Source organism: Erpetoichthys calabaricus, chromosome 14 (assembly GCF_900747795.2).
Source record: "Erpetoichthys calabaricus chromosome 14, fErpCal1.3, whole genome shotgun sequence".
In the NCBI taxonomy this organism is placed as follows: domain Eukaryota; kingdom Metazoa; phylum Chordata; class Cladistia; order Polypteriformes; family Polypteridae; genus Erpetoichthys; species Erpetoichthys calabaricus.
The window spans coordinates 110,392,378-110,408,580 of NC_041407.2; the positions used below are offsets into that span (position 1 = coordinate 110,392,378).

The window sequence follows — 16,203 nt, forward strand, 5'->3', positions numbered from 1 at the left end:
TAAATGCCACTACTGACAGGTGTGACCACGAGCAAGTCACTTCATCGGTGTGCGCTCTAATTGGAAAAACAACAGAAATGGAACTGATTGTATGTCAAATGTTGTAAGTCTCCTTGGATGAAGGTGTCAGCCAAAATATAAGTAATAATAATAATAATAATAATAATAATAATAGAGGCCCTTCACAGAGCACACTTTAATATCTGCATATCTATTGTGCCGTTCTCATTCCCTGCACTGTGTGGGACTGGCCATGTGGTGCAACTCCCCAAGGGGTCATTTGGCTCATAGGACCCTCATTGCCGAGGTCCCAAGTGGTTGGACCAGGCCAAGGAACACCCACATAGACACCAATACTAGAATTATTAAATATATTACAAATTAAGAACTGCTCTTTATAAGACCACTAGAGTTGGGCCTCCGCATAGCAAGAGATCAAACCCGACAAGCAGAATTTAAAGTTACATTTAAAAGGACAGGGGAGCCCACCACCTGAGATTTGGAGTCAAGTGTCCATTTAGTGGACCCTACAGCTGGACCCGCTCTGTCCAGACGTTAAGGACTTTAAATCTGGGGGACAATCTGAGCAGGACTGACCTCAACTTGCTGCCACCTACAAGCCGTTAATGACAGCAGAATGACACTTGGCCATTTCTGGAGGGTGGGCCTGGACCACGTGTCTACCTGAGGTGTTTTGTCGTGTGGTGGGTCGCCGTACCAGTGCCTTCTCCCCAAATCTGACCTTTGCCAACCTCATGGTTGCCACTTAAGACACATAACCAACCCTAAAAAAATAAGAGAACAAATAACAAGATAATGAAGCACATCACTAAACAAACACAAAGAATAAAAACCAAGAGTTAATGAGGAAGAGCCGCCTCAGACACATCGTGGAGGCCATGGCACTGAATGTGATGTCTCCCTGTGTAGTTTGGTCTGTAGGACCACCGTAGACAAGGAGGGCTGTCGTGGTGAAGGAGCTCAGCCAGATATGAGGGGGCGAGACCCTCCAAAAAGTGAGAAGGAGAAGTTTTTGATTTCATACGTGAAGAAACGGCTCGCCAGTGTAGCTGACAGAGAAGAGCAGTGATGTGCTCTGTGCTCTCAGCATAAGTGAGGTGTCTGAGCAGCTGGGCATTCTGGACAAGGGCGAGCCGCTGAAGACCACTAACTGACTAAACGTGTTGAGAGAATGGGTGGGCGGACGGATGGGTCATGTCAAATGTTACACATTCTCAAACACTGACATTAACCAGGTGGCCGGGAACATAACCCTACTGGTACAGTGTGCAAGGTGGCAGTCAACACTGGACATGGCACCAGTCCACAGCAGTCGGGGTCAAATCATAACCCTGCCATCCTCACACCTACTTATTCCAGTTCAGGGTTTTTGGGGTCCCAGCAGCACCACGCATGAGGCCTTTGTCTGAACCTTCTTTCTGTCGTCTCGTGGGAGACATGCGGCGTCGTGAGCGATCAATTCTTGTTTTCGTGTCATGCCAAGGCACGCAGCTGCGCCCCTGCTGGCCGTGAGAAGGAGTCGCAGCCCAAATTCGGTGTCGTGCTGCTTGTGTCACAGAAGAAGCTGTCGATTTGAGACCGTGTGGAAGCTCCAAGGGCCAGGGGTGCGCGAGTTCTTGTGTGACTGATTAACAACCATTAGCATTTCGTGGATAAAGACAGAGGTATTAAAATCATAAGAATAACAACAACATACATTTGTACAGCACACAGCAGAAGTGTGACACACAAAGTGCTTTAGAAATGAAAAAAGATAAATTAAAATAGAAAGGAGAAAAGCCTCTAAGGGACATACAGTATAATGGGTGGTCAGCCTGGAAATACAGACGTGGACAAACGTTTGAAGAATGACCCAAATATGAATTTTCACAAAGTCTACTGCCTCCGTTTTTATGTTCGCAATTTGCATCGACTCCAGAATGTTCTGACGAGTGAGCAGATGAACTGCAAAGTCCCTCCTTGCCATGAAAATGAACCACTGAATGTCAGCCCTGCCACCAAAGGACCTGCTGACGTCATTTCAGTGATCCTCTCGTTAACTCAGGTGACAGTGACGACAAGGACAAGGCTGGAGGTCACTCTGTCCTGCTGATTGAGTTACAATAGCGAGGTGAAGAAGGTGTCAGGGCGCCCAAGAGAGTCCAGCAAGACGCCAGGAGGGTGTCCTAAAGTGGATTCATGGCTCGAGATCGGGGCACCAGCGGGGCAGAGTCTGCTCAGGAATGGCAGCAGGTAAGTGGGAGTGAGGAGAAGACTTGTGGAGGACGGCCTGGTGGGCATCAAGAAGGGCAGCAAAGAAGCCAAGAAAACCATCAGGGACAGACTGATATTCTGGGATTGGACTGCTGAGGGAAAGTCATCGTCTCTGATGAATCCCCTTTGTGATTGTTTGGGGCATCCCAGAAAACAGAAAAGGTCTGCGGCGCTCTCATCAGTCCGGTGTCACTGTGCCAACAGCAAAGCATCCTCAGGTCATTCATGTCAGCCAAGGCAGTGCAGGGCTCAGAACACAGCCACAAATAAAGAATGGGACCAAAACTTCTGCCAACCACCCAAGAACAGTTTGGTGACCAACATGACGGAGCACCGGGCCATAAGGTAACAGTGAGAACTGAATGGCTTGGGGAAGAAAACATCCAAATTTGGAGTCCATGGCCAGGAAACTCCCCAGACCTTTAATCCCAATGAGGACTTGCGGTAAAGAGGCAGGTGGACAAACAAAAACCCACCAATTCTAACAAACTCCGAGCACTGATCCTGCAATTATGGGCGGCTGCCATCAGTCTGGATTGGGCCCAGAGGTTGATTGCCAGCCTGCCAGGGGGGATTGCAGACCTCTGGATAAAGAAAGAAGGGCCAACACTGCAAATATGGACTCTGAGCATAAACGTCATGTCACTGTCAATAAAACCCTTTGAAACTTCTGAACTTCTTGCAATTCTACTTCAGTTTACCTGAGAAACATCTGACACAAAGATCTAAAAACACTGAAACAGCAAGCTTGGTGAAAATTAATATTTCTGTCATTCTCAACATTTTGGCCACAACTGTATAAGTGAAGATCAAACAGCCAGGAAGGAGAGGACAACAAAAACCCCAGCTAGCAGGGATTCCAGAAAACCAAAACCTCAAGGGCATTCAAGATCTGAAGAGGACAACCCCCTTCCCCACATCCACCCTGCTCCACGTAATCCACAGTAATGTATGTAATGTGACATCTTCACTCGTTCCTATCTAGATATGAGGCCACGTCTTTGAAGGTATGACGCACTGGGCTCTCATCGTATAGGAAGGAAGTGTGCTGTGACACGGTGTGGTGACGAGGATCAGCCACCTCCGACTCAATGGGTGACCCTGAGCAAGTCACGTCACCAGCCTGGGCTAAAATATGGCAGGCGTCGTCTCTGTAGCCAGAAGGTGTTTACTATAAAAAAGTGCTGTAAATAAACACATCACCATTAGTACAGTTGTGCTTGAAAGTTTGTGAACCCTTTAGAATTTTCTATATTTCTGCATAAATAGGACCTAAAACATCATCAGATTTTCACTCAACTCCTACAAGTAGATAAAGAGAAACCAGTTAAACAAATGAGACGAAAATATTATACTTGGTCATTTATTTATTAAGGAAAATGATCGACTATGACATATTAGTGAGTGGCAAAAGTATGTGAACCTTTGCTTTCAGTATCTGGTGTGACTCCCTAAACGTTTCCAGTAACTGTTGATCAGTCCTGCACACCGGCTTGGAGGATTTGAGCCCATTCCTCCGTCCAGAACAGCTTCAACTCTGGGATGTTGGTGGGTTTCCTCACATTATTTGCTCACTTCAGGTCCTTCCTCAACATTTCGATTGGATGAAGATCAGGACTTTGACTTGGCCATTCCAATACATGAACTTTACTCTTCGTTAGCCATTCTTTGGTAGAACGACTTGTGTGCTTAGGGTCGTCGTCTTGCTGCATGACCCACCTTCTCTTGCGATTCAGTTCATGGACAGATGTCCTGACATTTTCCTTTAGAATTCTCTGATATAATTCAGAATTCATTGTTCCATCAATGAAGGAAAGCCATCCTGGCCCAGATGCAGCAAAACAGGCCCAAACCATGATACTACCACCACCATGTTTCACAGATGGGATGATAAGGTTCTTATGCTGGAATGCAGTGTTTTCCTTTCTCCAAACATAACGCTTTTCATTTAAACCAAAAAGTTCTATTTTGGTCTCATCCGTCCACAAAACATTCTTGCCTTCTGGTTTGTCCACGTGATCTTCAGCAAACTGCAGACGAGCAGCACTGTTTTTTTTTTTTTGGAGAGCAGTGGCTTTCCCCTTGCAACCCTGCCATGCACACCATTGTTGTTGAGTGTTCTCCTGATGGTGGACTCATGAACATGAACATTAGCCAATGTGAGAGAGGCCTTCAGTTGCTTAGGAGTTACCCTGGGGTCCTTTGTGACCTCGCCGACTATTACACGCCTTGTTCTTCGAGTGATCTTTGTTGGTCGACCACTCCTGGAGAAGGTAACGATGGTCTTGAATTTCCTCCATTTGTACACAATCTGTCTGACTGTGGATTGGTGGAGTCCAAACTCTTCAGAGATGGTTTTGTAACCTTTTCCAGCCTGATGAGCATCAACAACTCTTTTTGTGAGGTCCTCAGAAATCTCCTTTGTTTGTGCCATGATACACTTCCACAGACACGTGTTGTGAAGAGCAGACTTTGATAGATCCTGTTCTTTAAATAACACAGGGTGCCCACTCACACCTGATTGTCATCCCATTGATTGAAAACACCAGACTCGAATTTCACCTTCAAACTAACTGCTAGTCCTAGAGCTTCACATACTTTTGCCACTCACTAATATGGAATATTCAATCATTTTCCTCAATAAATAAATGACCAAGTATAATATTTTTGTCTCATTTGTTTAACTGGTTTCTCTTTATCTACTTTCAGGACTTGAGTGAAAATCTGATGATGTTTTAGGTCATATTTATGCAGAAATATAGAAAATTCTAAAGGGTTCACAAAATTTGCAGCACAACTGTAAATACTGAATTATAAGATATGTATATTTACAAAGAGACTTCATAAAGTGTAAAAACGTGTATGATTGTAAATTGTAAATTGTAATAGTATTAAATACTAGGGGGCTCCCTTCGCTTGCCAACCCCCGTGCAGGTCCTACACACTTGTCATTTCCCAGATCTGCCGTTTGTGACGAGTGGCGCTGTGCTTTTGGATAAACACGAACATCAACTCTGTCTTTGATGTCTCCATCTTTCTAAACTATTATCAGTGTGTCACATGTTGGTTTATTATAAATGTGACTGTGATCTTTCAGATTCATATAGAAATCCAAGCAAACTTCTTTGTCCGTGTTTTTCAGATACATTTCGTATAAAGTGCGATACTTTTGAACGTATGGATTTGTCTCCATTATTGGCAGTAGAATTTCTAATACGTCTGATCGTTTAACTCTTTCGATTCTTTGTTGCATCGCTTCTCCATCATCAGAAATATAAACCTGCCCCCAATTGTGTTTGTCATAGCTGTAATTGTTGCGGGACCACAGATTCTCATAGCGTATGTCCTGAATCGTGTAAATCTACATTTTCAGCATTGAATGAGACAAATGTGAACAGATTATTGAAGACGCGGATATTTTGCCTGTAGTGTTTGTGGATTTCACTTTCACCAAATAACAAATCTTTCATTTCTCGTAGATACGCCTCTTCATTGGGAAGAAACACCCTGATGGCAACACGAATTAGACGATCTGCAAGTCTCCAACTTAAAGTTTAAATCCGAACAATATCTACATACTTCTGTTATATCACACATGTCCATATTTTCAATCTCTTTTCTCTGTTCCGTTATTTTCACCTAGTAATAATTTCCATTAGTAAAGATTGCATGTGTGCTAACAATCAGTTTTTTGAGACTTTCGAATTTTTGTCCTTTCATAATCTCTAAATTGCTCTGCATGTGTACCGCACCAACGTTTTTGAATTCTTTATGACGTTCTACTTTGTCTTCTACTCTTTGTCTTTTATTTCCGGCCCTGCATGTGGTTAAATCTCTTGGCATAAAGTCTCATGTTGCGGGACATGAAAGTGTCTCTCTGAAAAAGTCTCATCTCGTCCCAGGATTTTTTTTATATAATAGAGAGATGATATACAATGGAACCTCGGTTTGCGAGTGTAATTCATTCCGGAAACGCACTCGTATATCAAAGCGAATTTCTCCATAAGAAATAATGGAAACTCAGATGATTCGTTCCACAGCCCAAAATTATTCATATAAAAATGAATAATACAAAATATAAAGTAAAAATATAGTAAACAAATTAACCTGCACTTTACCTTTGAAATGAATCATGGCTGGTGTGAGTTTCTAAACTCTTGTGGGCTTTCACCCAATGGGATGACATGCAGAAGAGCGTCCCAAAGCAATCGCAGTCTCCCAGCGCTGTGGCAGTTCACCGTAAAAGCGAATCCGAAAACATCACAGACATGCTGTAAGCGCCTGCCGTTGATGGGTGATACGAGGAACATTAGAAATGCAGGGCACAGGATTACCCGGCCATGACCCTGCCCAACTGCTGTGTCTGTGCGTGAGTAGAGTGGCAGATCCCGCTACAATAAATAACCGCGCTGTTGCTGTTTCAAGCTGAATAAAGATGGTGTTGCTAAAGTACTGAGACTCAGCTTCGTGTTTTGGGGTGCAAGATGGGGACTCACACATTACAACACACACACACACACACACACACACACACACGTGGTCACCATGCTGTAGTACACAGTATACGCTCGTACAGATGTTGACTATATGAGTGAGGCACGCCGACTGAGACCGAGCATGGGAGACGATTACCCACAATCCCGCAGCGAGAGAGAGAGAGAGAGAGAACCACCATCAGCTCAGTTGTGATCACGTGATGCTCGGCAGACAAAGCGTATACGTACTACTCGTATTGCAAGACCTCACTCGTCTATCAAGTCAAAATTTATTAAAAATTTTAGCTCGTCTTGCAAACACTCATAAACCAAGATTCCACTGTAGAAAGATTACATGTTGTACAATACCTTATGTTTGTTAAAGGAGTTGTATAAATAAATTGTTTATACTACAGACACTAATACTAGAATTACTAAACATATTATATTACAAATGAAGAACTTTACTTTATAAGACCGCTAGTGGTGATATTATTAATAATAATAATAATAATAATAATGATAATAATAATAGAGGCCCCTTCAGACAGCACATGTCACTAAGCATTAATAACTGCATTTCTATTGTGCCGCTCTCATTACCTGCATTGTGAGGGACTGGCCATGTGGCGCAACTCCCTTTTGGCTCATAGGACCCTCATTGCTGAGGTCCCAAGTGGTTGGACCAGGCCAAGGGAACACCCACACTAGAATTATTAAATATATTACAAATTAAGAACTGCTCTTTATAAGACCACTAGTGGTGGGGCTCTTCTCAAAAGGCACTGCATAGAACAGACCACTCAGGAGATAAAACCCGACAAGCAGAATTTAAATTTACATTTAAAAGGCCAGGGACACCCAGAACCTCGGATTTGGAGGTAAGCGTCCATTCAATGGACCCTACAGATGGACCTGCTCTGTCCACACGTTATGGAATTTAAACCTTGGGGACCATCTCAGCAGGTCTGACCTCAACTTGCTGCCACCTACCAGCCTGTTATTGAGAGCAGTAGGACACCTGGCCATGGCAGACAGACGGACATTTCTGAATTTTGAGTTTTCATTACCTGTAGGCAAGCAAATGAAAAGAAATAAACGCTTGAAATATATCACTCTGTGTGTAATGAATCTATAGAATATAGGAGTTTCACTTTTTGAATTTGAATTGAATGGCACGGTGGCACAGTGGGTAGCCTCACAGTTAGGAGACCCAGGTTCGCTTCCCGGGTCCTCCCTGTGTCTGCGTGGGTTTCCTCTGGGTGCTCCGGTTTCCTCCCACAGTCCAAAGACATACTGGTTAGGTACATTGGCGATCCTAAATTGTCCCTAGTGTGTGCTTGGTGTGTGTGTGCATGCCCTGCAGTGGGCTGGTGCCCTGCCCAGGGTTTGTTTCCTGCCTTGTGCCCTGTGTTGGCTGGGATTGGCTCCAGCAGACCCCCGTGACCCTGTAGTTAGGATATAGCGGGTTGGACAATAGATGGATGGAAATTCACTTTTCAATGATGTTCTAATTTATTGAGATGCACCTGTAATGCTATCATTGCAGATCAATACAATTCAGTATATATTCAACAGTATTTACTGCTGGCCCTTTGATATTCTTCTAATGCACAGTGGGCAGAGTGGTGGCTCTGAGGCTTGGGGTCTAAGAATCCAGTAAACGCCAGGAGTGACTCAACTCCGATGGGCCCTGAGCAAGAAAGGCCCCTTAAGCTGCCATTGCTCTGTCACTCCGTAAGTGCGGCCAGCCCTGCAGGCAGGTCCCTCAATTTACAACACCACCAACATTTATTTCTGTAGCACATTTTCATACAGGTGGCGCAGCTCAAAGTGCTTTACAAGATGAAGAAAGGAAGGTTTATAAAAAATACTTAGTATTGCCTAATCTTACAGTGCATCCGGAAAGTATTCCCAGCGCATCACTTTGTCCACATTTTGTTATGTTACAGCCTTATTCCAAAATGGATTCAATTCATTTTTTTCCTCAGAATTCTACACACAACATCCCATAATGACAACGTGAAAAAAGTTTACTTGAGGTTTCTGCAAATTTATTAAAAATAAACAAACTAAGAAATCCCATGCCCATAAGTATTCACAGCCTTTGCTCAATACTTTGTCGATGCCCCTTTGGCAGCAATTCCAGCCTCAAGTCTTGTTGAATATGATGCCACAAGCTTGGCACACCTATCCTTGGCCAGTTTCGCCCATTCCTCTTTGCAGCACCTCTCAAGTTCCATCAGGTTGGATGGGAAGCGTCGGTGCACAGCCATTTTAAGATCTCTCCAGAGATGTTCAATCGGATTCAAGTCTAGGCTCTGGCTGGGCCACTCAAGGACATTCACAGAGTTGTCCTGAAGCCACTCCTTTGATATCTTGGCTGTGTGCTTAGGGTCGTTGTCCTGCTGAAAGATGAACCGTCGCCCCAGTCTGAGGTCAAGAGCGCTCTGGAGCAGGTTTTCATCCAGGATGTCTCTGTACATTGCTGCAGTCATCTTTCTCTTTATCCTGACTAGTCTCCCAGTCCCCACAGCATGATGCTGCCACCACCATGCTTCACTGTAGGGATGGTATTGGCCTGGTGATGAGCGGTGCCTGGTTTCCTCCAAATGTGACGCCTGGCATTCACACCAAAGAGTTCAATCTTTGTCTCATCAGACCAGAGAATTTTCTTTCTCATGGTCTGAGAGTCCTTCAGGTGCCTTTTGGCAAACTCCAGGCGGGCTGCCATGTGCCTTTTACTAAGGAGTGGCTTCCGTCTGGCCACTCTACCATACAGGCCTGATTGGTGGATTGCTTCAGAGATGGTTGTCCTTCTGGAAGGTTCTCCTCTCTCCACAGAGGACCTCTGGAGCTCTGACAGAGTGACCAGCGGGTTCTTGGTCACCTCCCTGACTAAGGCCCTTCTCCCCCGATCGCTCAGTTTAGATGGCCGGCCAGCTCTAGGAAGAGTCCTGGTGGTTTTGAACTTCTTCCACTTACGGATGATGGAGGCCACAGTGCTCATTGGGACCTTCAAAGCAGCAGAAATTTTTCTGTAACCTTCCCCAGATATGTGCCTCGAGACAATCCTGTCTCGGAGGTCTACAGACAATTCCTTTGACTTCATGCTTGGTTTGTGCTCTGACATGAACTGTCAACTGTGGGACCTTATATAGACAGGTGTGTGCCTTTCCACTGTAATTGTTACAGAGAGTAAAGTCTGATGGCCGGTAAGACAGAAAAAAAACAAAAGTCCAGAGAGCTGGAGAAAAAAAAAAAAACTGTCAGGGTTCCAAGGCCACGAGACCACCGGGCCCCCACTGGGCATTCTACCTAACATAAATGATCTCAATCAGTCCTCATGGCTTTCAGGCTTCATGTGAAAGAATGTTATGATGGTGGTCATGTGGACACCTGGGGTGCTGCTTTCTATCCAACAATGTAGGGTCTGCATGGTGCCGTGAGCGGGTGGTGGTGGCACAGATTACAGGGCAGACTCGGGGGTTGGTGGCAGGATTGGCACTCCAGCCACTGTGAATAAATAAATAAATAAATAAATAAATAAATAAATAAATAAATAAACCTCCCTCTGCTCCAGAGTGGTGCTGCGGTGTCCTCTGTTACACTCTGGGATCCTGAGGTGGTCCGTCGTGTGGTGGGTGCAGCACAGCGGTGTAATCAGTATGTGCCCCCGACCTCCTCCTCTCTCTAATGCACATTCTTGGAGTTCCACGACTAAGCATTTCACGCCATTTTCTACTGTGAGCAACTGTACGTGACAATTAAAATTTGATTTGAACTAATCCTGCATGGTAACAGCCTCAACAACCCCAACTGGCATTGCCCACTACAGGGTATGGTGCAGCACACCTTGCCACAGTAAACACATCTGAAAGCACTTCACAGATATCAATAAAGTGAAGAGTTGAACACAATCGCCTCGACGTCACCTGCATGCAAGCTGTCAGCTGTGCCAAGTGACAAATACCCAGCTCAGCGGGCCAAACACAAGGGGTGAACGACAAGAATGCCAGCGCAACAGGAGGCAGGCGGAGGTGTTACTGGCCTGCGTACGAAAATGCAAGGCAGCCAAGGACGACTCCATAAGGTTCAAGTTGCAGGTTTGAGTTGCTTTGACATGCAAAAAAAGGGGAGACGAGACCCTCGGTGACAATGCAACCTGTCCGATGTGATCAGGGGGTCTACAGCTTAAGGCCCAGTTTTAGTGAAAGGCCCCTCAAGCGGTGCACCAACACAACATGACAATCTTTAAAAAACTGAATAAGCAGAGAGGGAGCAACGAGGCACAAATGCACTCCACTACTGGCAACAACAAAAACGGTAACCATGATGTGAACGTGATGGGGCGCTTGTGTGACAAGAGTTTCAAGGGAGGCGTGCCACACTGCGCCAGCTGGGCACTTCATTATTTATTACTTAGACTGGCGCCGTTTTCCCGAGGTGAATCACAACATCTCAAGTACAATCAGTTACATTTCTTGTTTGGGTTGTCCAATTGGCGCACATTCAAGTGAAGTGACCTGCTCGTGGGCACACCATGCCCACCACTCTCTTTAATAAGGAATACCAGAGATGATGATAATAAAATGAAGTTCAGAAGCAGTGTACTGTACTGTACTTTTTCCCGAGTATCAGGGACCCATTTTAGGTAAAATGTACTGTCGATCTGTTAGAAGTACTTTGAACAAAGTTCAGATTTTAAAAGATGTCAACATTACTAGAGTTTCTGGGTAAGTCTCAACCTGTCTCGTCTCCTCTCACTGTTTGTTCGCACTTTTTTCTTATCTGTTTGTAAAACTAAGAAGACAAATTTCACGTGTTCTTGTGTAAAAATGTCTAAAGAAAGTTTCGAACCCCCAACCTCGGGGTCTGCAGTTCAAGGCCTTCTCCGCTACGCCCCGCACGCCTGCCAAGGGCTCGGTTGGCATGAAGCGCCGGCGCCTCCCATCGGCGCCCCGCGGGCCTCCCGGGCCAGGCAGTACAAACGGTGAGGCTGGAAAAGACCCGACCGTCGCGGAGTGAAGTGCCGCCTGGAGGCCCCGACGACTTTCGGCCATCGCCAGCGCGCTTTTCCACGGAGGAGACGCGTTCGCTGCGGCTGCCCCAACTACGACTGCCGGCTGTCCGCCATTTTCTCCCCCTCTTACCGCCTTTATCGCTGGTTCTCTGCACGCCGCTCCGCTGCGCCTCGCGATGGCTCCTCGGGGATTCCCCTCGCTGCTCCTCGCCGGCGATTCTGTTCGTCTCTCGCGGGCGGCCCCGGCCTCGAATGTTTACCGCTTAGTTTTCTCTTTCTAGCTGAGAATCGGCCGCTACAAAATGTCTGTTCTTTATTAGACACTGAGGACCGCTTGACTCGCCGATCTCTCCGCCTTCACGGCCCCATGTGACAGAATCGAAAGCGAAAGTGGCCGCCATGCCGAGCCGCTCCTTCCTGCCGTCTGCTCGTCCTCGCTCATCCCGCCAGTCGTCGGGCGCGCGGCTTCTCACGGGCACGAGCGCCAGGAGTCGTTCGGCGGCTGAGAGTAGCCGGTCCGTCATCGGACTGCGGGGTGCAGAGAAATAGGACTGCACGGTTTAGATGAGCCCCTCTGTGTCAGCGCTTACGTCTCACATTCCGTTTGGCGGTTTGAGAAGCATCGGGCTGCGTTGAAGTACAATACAATACAATTTATTTTTGTATAGCCCAAAATCACACAAGGAGTACCGCAATGGGCTTTAACAGGCCCTGCCTATTGACAGCCCACCCCGCCTTCACTCTCTAAGAAAACAAGGAAAAACTCCCAAAAAAACCCTAGTAGGGAAGAAAATGGAAGAAACCTGGGAAAGGCAGTTCAAAGAGAGACCCCTTTCCAGGTAGGTGGGGGTCAATATAATAACACAATACACAGAACAGAACACTAGTAATCCTCAGGACAGTATAATAGTAAAATATTACAAGTACAGAGCAGTATTTAACAGTAGATGGTATCACATAATATGATTTGGATTTGTTTAGATGGCCATCAAGCTGCCTCGCCCTATTGGCCATTCCACAGCTGAGATAACGCTGGGCCAGCCAATCCGATGAAAGGACCACTCTACCCCACAATTCCTGCAATCTTCCTTCAGAGATGACTTTACCTCAGGCAGGCAAAACAACTTGGCAGGTGGGCAGTGGCACCAAGTGCCACATTTGAGTACTGAGAAGAGAAACAGATTAGGTGAAATTCTACCTATCATGTTACTTATGTTTTAGTGCTAATGACTAACAACAGAGATGCAGTCTGCACAGTTAATCAGCAGCTCTAGTCAGGGTGTGCTAAACTGAAGTTGTGAGTCTTCAGCCTGAGAGTGAAGGGGCATCTCTTATAGTAGCAGGCAGACTAGTCCACAGTTTAGGGGTCCCACTGTTATTTTATTAATTCTTGGAATCCTAAGCAGACCGGCATCTTGAGATCTTAATGTGTGCTCAGGTTTGTAAGTCATGATAAGTTCAGACAAGTAAGCCGGACCTCGGCCATTTAAGGCTTTATATGTTAAAAGAAGGATTTTGAAATCTGCCCTAAACTTAACCGGGAGCCAGTGTAAGGATTTAAGAACTGGAGTTATGTGTTCGTATTTTCTTGTTCTTGTAATAATTCTTGCAGCCGCATTTTGGATTAACTGGAGGCTGTATAAAGAACAGTTTGAACATCCAGTGAACACCGCATTGCAGTAGTCAATCCTACTAGAGATAAAGGCAGGAATTAATTTCTCAGAATCCTGTTTGTTTAGAAAGTGCCTTAATTTCCCAACATTTTTAAGATGGAAGAAACCTGATTTGGACAACTTTGAGATGTGCGCTTTACATGACCTGCTAGAGTCAAAGATAACTCTGAGATTGCGGGCTGATTCTGTAAAATTAATGGGGACTCCAACTGAGTTAAATGAGGACAGAATATTGTTGTGATCAGCGTCATTCCCTCCAGCAATTAACATCTCTGTTTAAAGACAAGTCGTTCTCATCCATCCACTCCTTTAATTCACTAACACAACTAATTAAAGACAACATCGGAGAAACTTCATTTGATCTAAAAGAAAAGTAGAACTGGGTGTCATCTGCATACGAGTGAATATTAACATGATGTTATCTAAGGAGAGATCCCAGTGAAAGCCTGTGAAGTGCAAACAGTGACGGTCCGAGTACTGAGCCCTGCGGGACACCGTATTGAACTTCTGTGTGTAATGATGGAGTCTTGTCAGCACATTTCTGTACATATTGGAATTGATTTGATAAATAAGAACTAAACCAAGCGAGCAGAGAGCCTGTGAGCCCAACATCATTTTCTAGCCTGTGCAGTAAAATCGAATGATCAATGAAGTCAATCACTGCACTTAAGTCTAACAACAGAATTACAGTGGAGTTTCCTTCATCAGAGAATATCAGAATGTCGTGTTAGTGCTGTTTCTGTACTATGACCAGTGCGGAAACCAAAATTGTGATGCGTAAGATGTGACTGAAGCTGATTGGCGACTACATTTTCTAGTATTTTAGAGAGAAAGGGTGCATTTGTAATGGGTCTATAATTATGTAGTATGTGTGGGTCTAGGTCTGACTTTTTAAGTAATGGTTTAATGACTGGCACTTTTAGTGCATCAGGCACTCTGCCATGAAATAATCAACTATCGATAATGTTTAGAATTGGCGCTATAAGAACATCCATTGTAAATTGTATTAGTTTTGTTGGCACTGGATCAGGGAACAAGTAGTGGGTTTCATTTTAGAAACTAAAGTTAAGACGTCCTGCTCAGTTACAGGATTAAAATGACTAAAGTGCTGAATGCAATGTGAGGCAGGGTCTGCTAAGCTAGTATTAGAACACGCGAGACGAGAACAGGCCATTCAGCTCAACAAAGCTCTCCAGTCCTCTCCACTTATTTCTTCCAAAAAAACATCAAGTCGAGTTTTGAAAGTCCCCAACGTCTTACTGTCCACCACACTACTTGGTCGCGTATTCCAAGTGTCTGTCGTTCTTTGTGTAAAGAAAAACTTCCTAATGTTTGTGCAAAATTCACCCTTCACAAGTTTCCAACTGTGTCCCCGTGTTCTTGATGAACTCATTTTAATGTCACCGTCTCGATCCACTGCACTAATTCCCTTCATCATTCTAAACACTTCAGTCAGGTCACCTCTTGATCTTCTTTTGTTAAACTGTAAAGGCTCAGCTCTTTTAATCTTTCCTCATCACTCATCCCCTGTAGCCCTGAATCATCCTAGTCACTCTTCTCTGGACCTTTTCTTGTGCTGCTATGTCCTTTTTGTAGCCTGGAGACCCAAACTGCACACAGGACTCCAGATGAGGCCTCACCAGTATGTTATAAAGCTTGAACAGAACCTCCTGTGACTTGTACTCCACACATCAAGGCGCTATATAACCTGACAGTCTGTTAGTCTTCTTAATGGCTTCTCAACACTGTCAAGAAGTCGACAGCTTAGAGTCCACTATGACTTCTAAATCCTTTTCATAAGGTGGACTCTCAATTTTCCGACCGGCCATTGTGTATTCAAACCTCACATTTTTATTTCCTATGTGTAATTCTTTACATTTACTGACATTAAATTTCATCTGCCACAAATCTGCCCAAGCCTGTATGCTGTCCAAGTCCTTCTGTGATGATATAACGGATTCCAAATTATCTGCTAATCCACCTATCTTATCAGCTGCAAACTTAACCAGCTTTTAAAGAACAAAAAATATAAATAAATTATAGACGTATATACAGTATGTACGTAAGTAGGATTCAGTTAGCGTTGGGAATCTGCGTACCAAATTTCTTGAAGATGGGACCATAAGTAACAAAGACCGTTGGAAAGTTCAAAATGGCGGCCAACAGTGGCGTCATACCACCAAAATAAGTACGTACATCAGTTTCAGTTAGCACAGGGAAGCCGCCTACCTAATTTCGTGAAGATGGGGCCATAAATAAGAAAGTTTAACATGGCGGACGTTGTCGACCGTTACATGTAGAATTTTGAAATGAAACCTGCTTAACTTTTGTAAGTAAGCTGTAAGGAATGAGCCTGACAAATTTCAGCCTTCTACCTACACGGGAAGTTGGAGAGTTAGTGACGAGTGAGTCAGTGAGGGCTTTGCCTTTTATTAGTATAGATAAGATGGAGCAGCACATGGCAAGGACAGGACAGTCAGCGTGGGCTCAGAGGAGGGAGGTCGTGTTTTACTAACAGGCTGTGATTCTATGAGGAGGCAACAAAAGGAGACGACCAGAGTGGAGCAGATGAGATTATTGATGAGGACTTTCAGAAAGCATTTGATGGGGTGCCACACGAGAGGGTGGGCATCAAACTAAAAGAAGTGGCAGTTCAGGGTGATGTTTGTAGATGGGTGCAGAATTGGCTCAGACACAGGAAGGCAGAGGGTGATGGTGTGAGGAACCTCATCAGAACTGGCCGATGTTAAGAGTGGTG

The 16,203-nt window shown here is 44.9% G+C and overlaps 1 protein-coding gene across 1 annotated transcript in view; it reads right to left on the bottom strand.

Moving 5' to 3' along the window:
• Positions 1-12,188, bottom strand: part of map3k14a (mitogen-activated protein kinase kinase kinase 14a) — a 35,357-nt gene extending 23,169 nt beyond the window's left edge. The window contains 1 exon segment of the mRNA XM_051918891.1: positions 11,903-12,188. The gene's annotated coding sequence lies outside the window, so the exon portion shown is untranslated.
• Between the last annotated feature and the right edge of the window lie 4,015 nt (positions 12,189-16,203).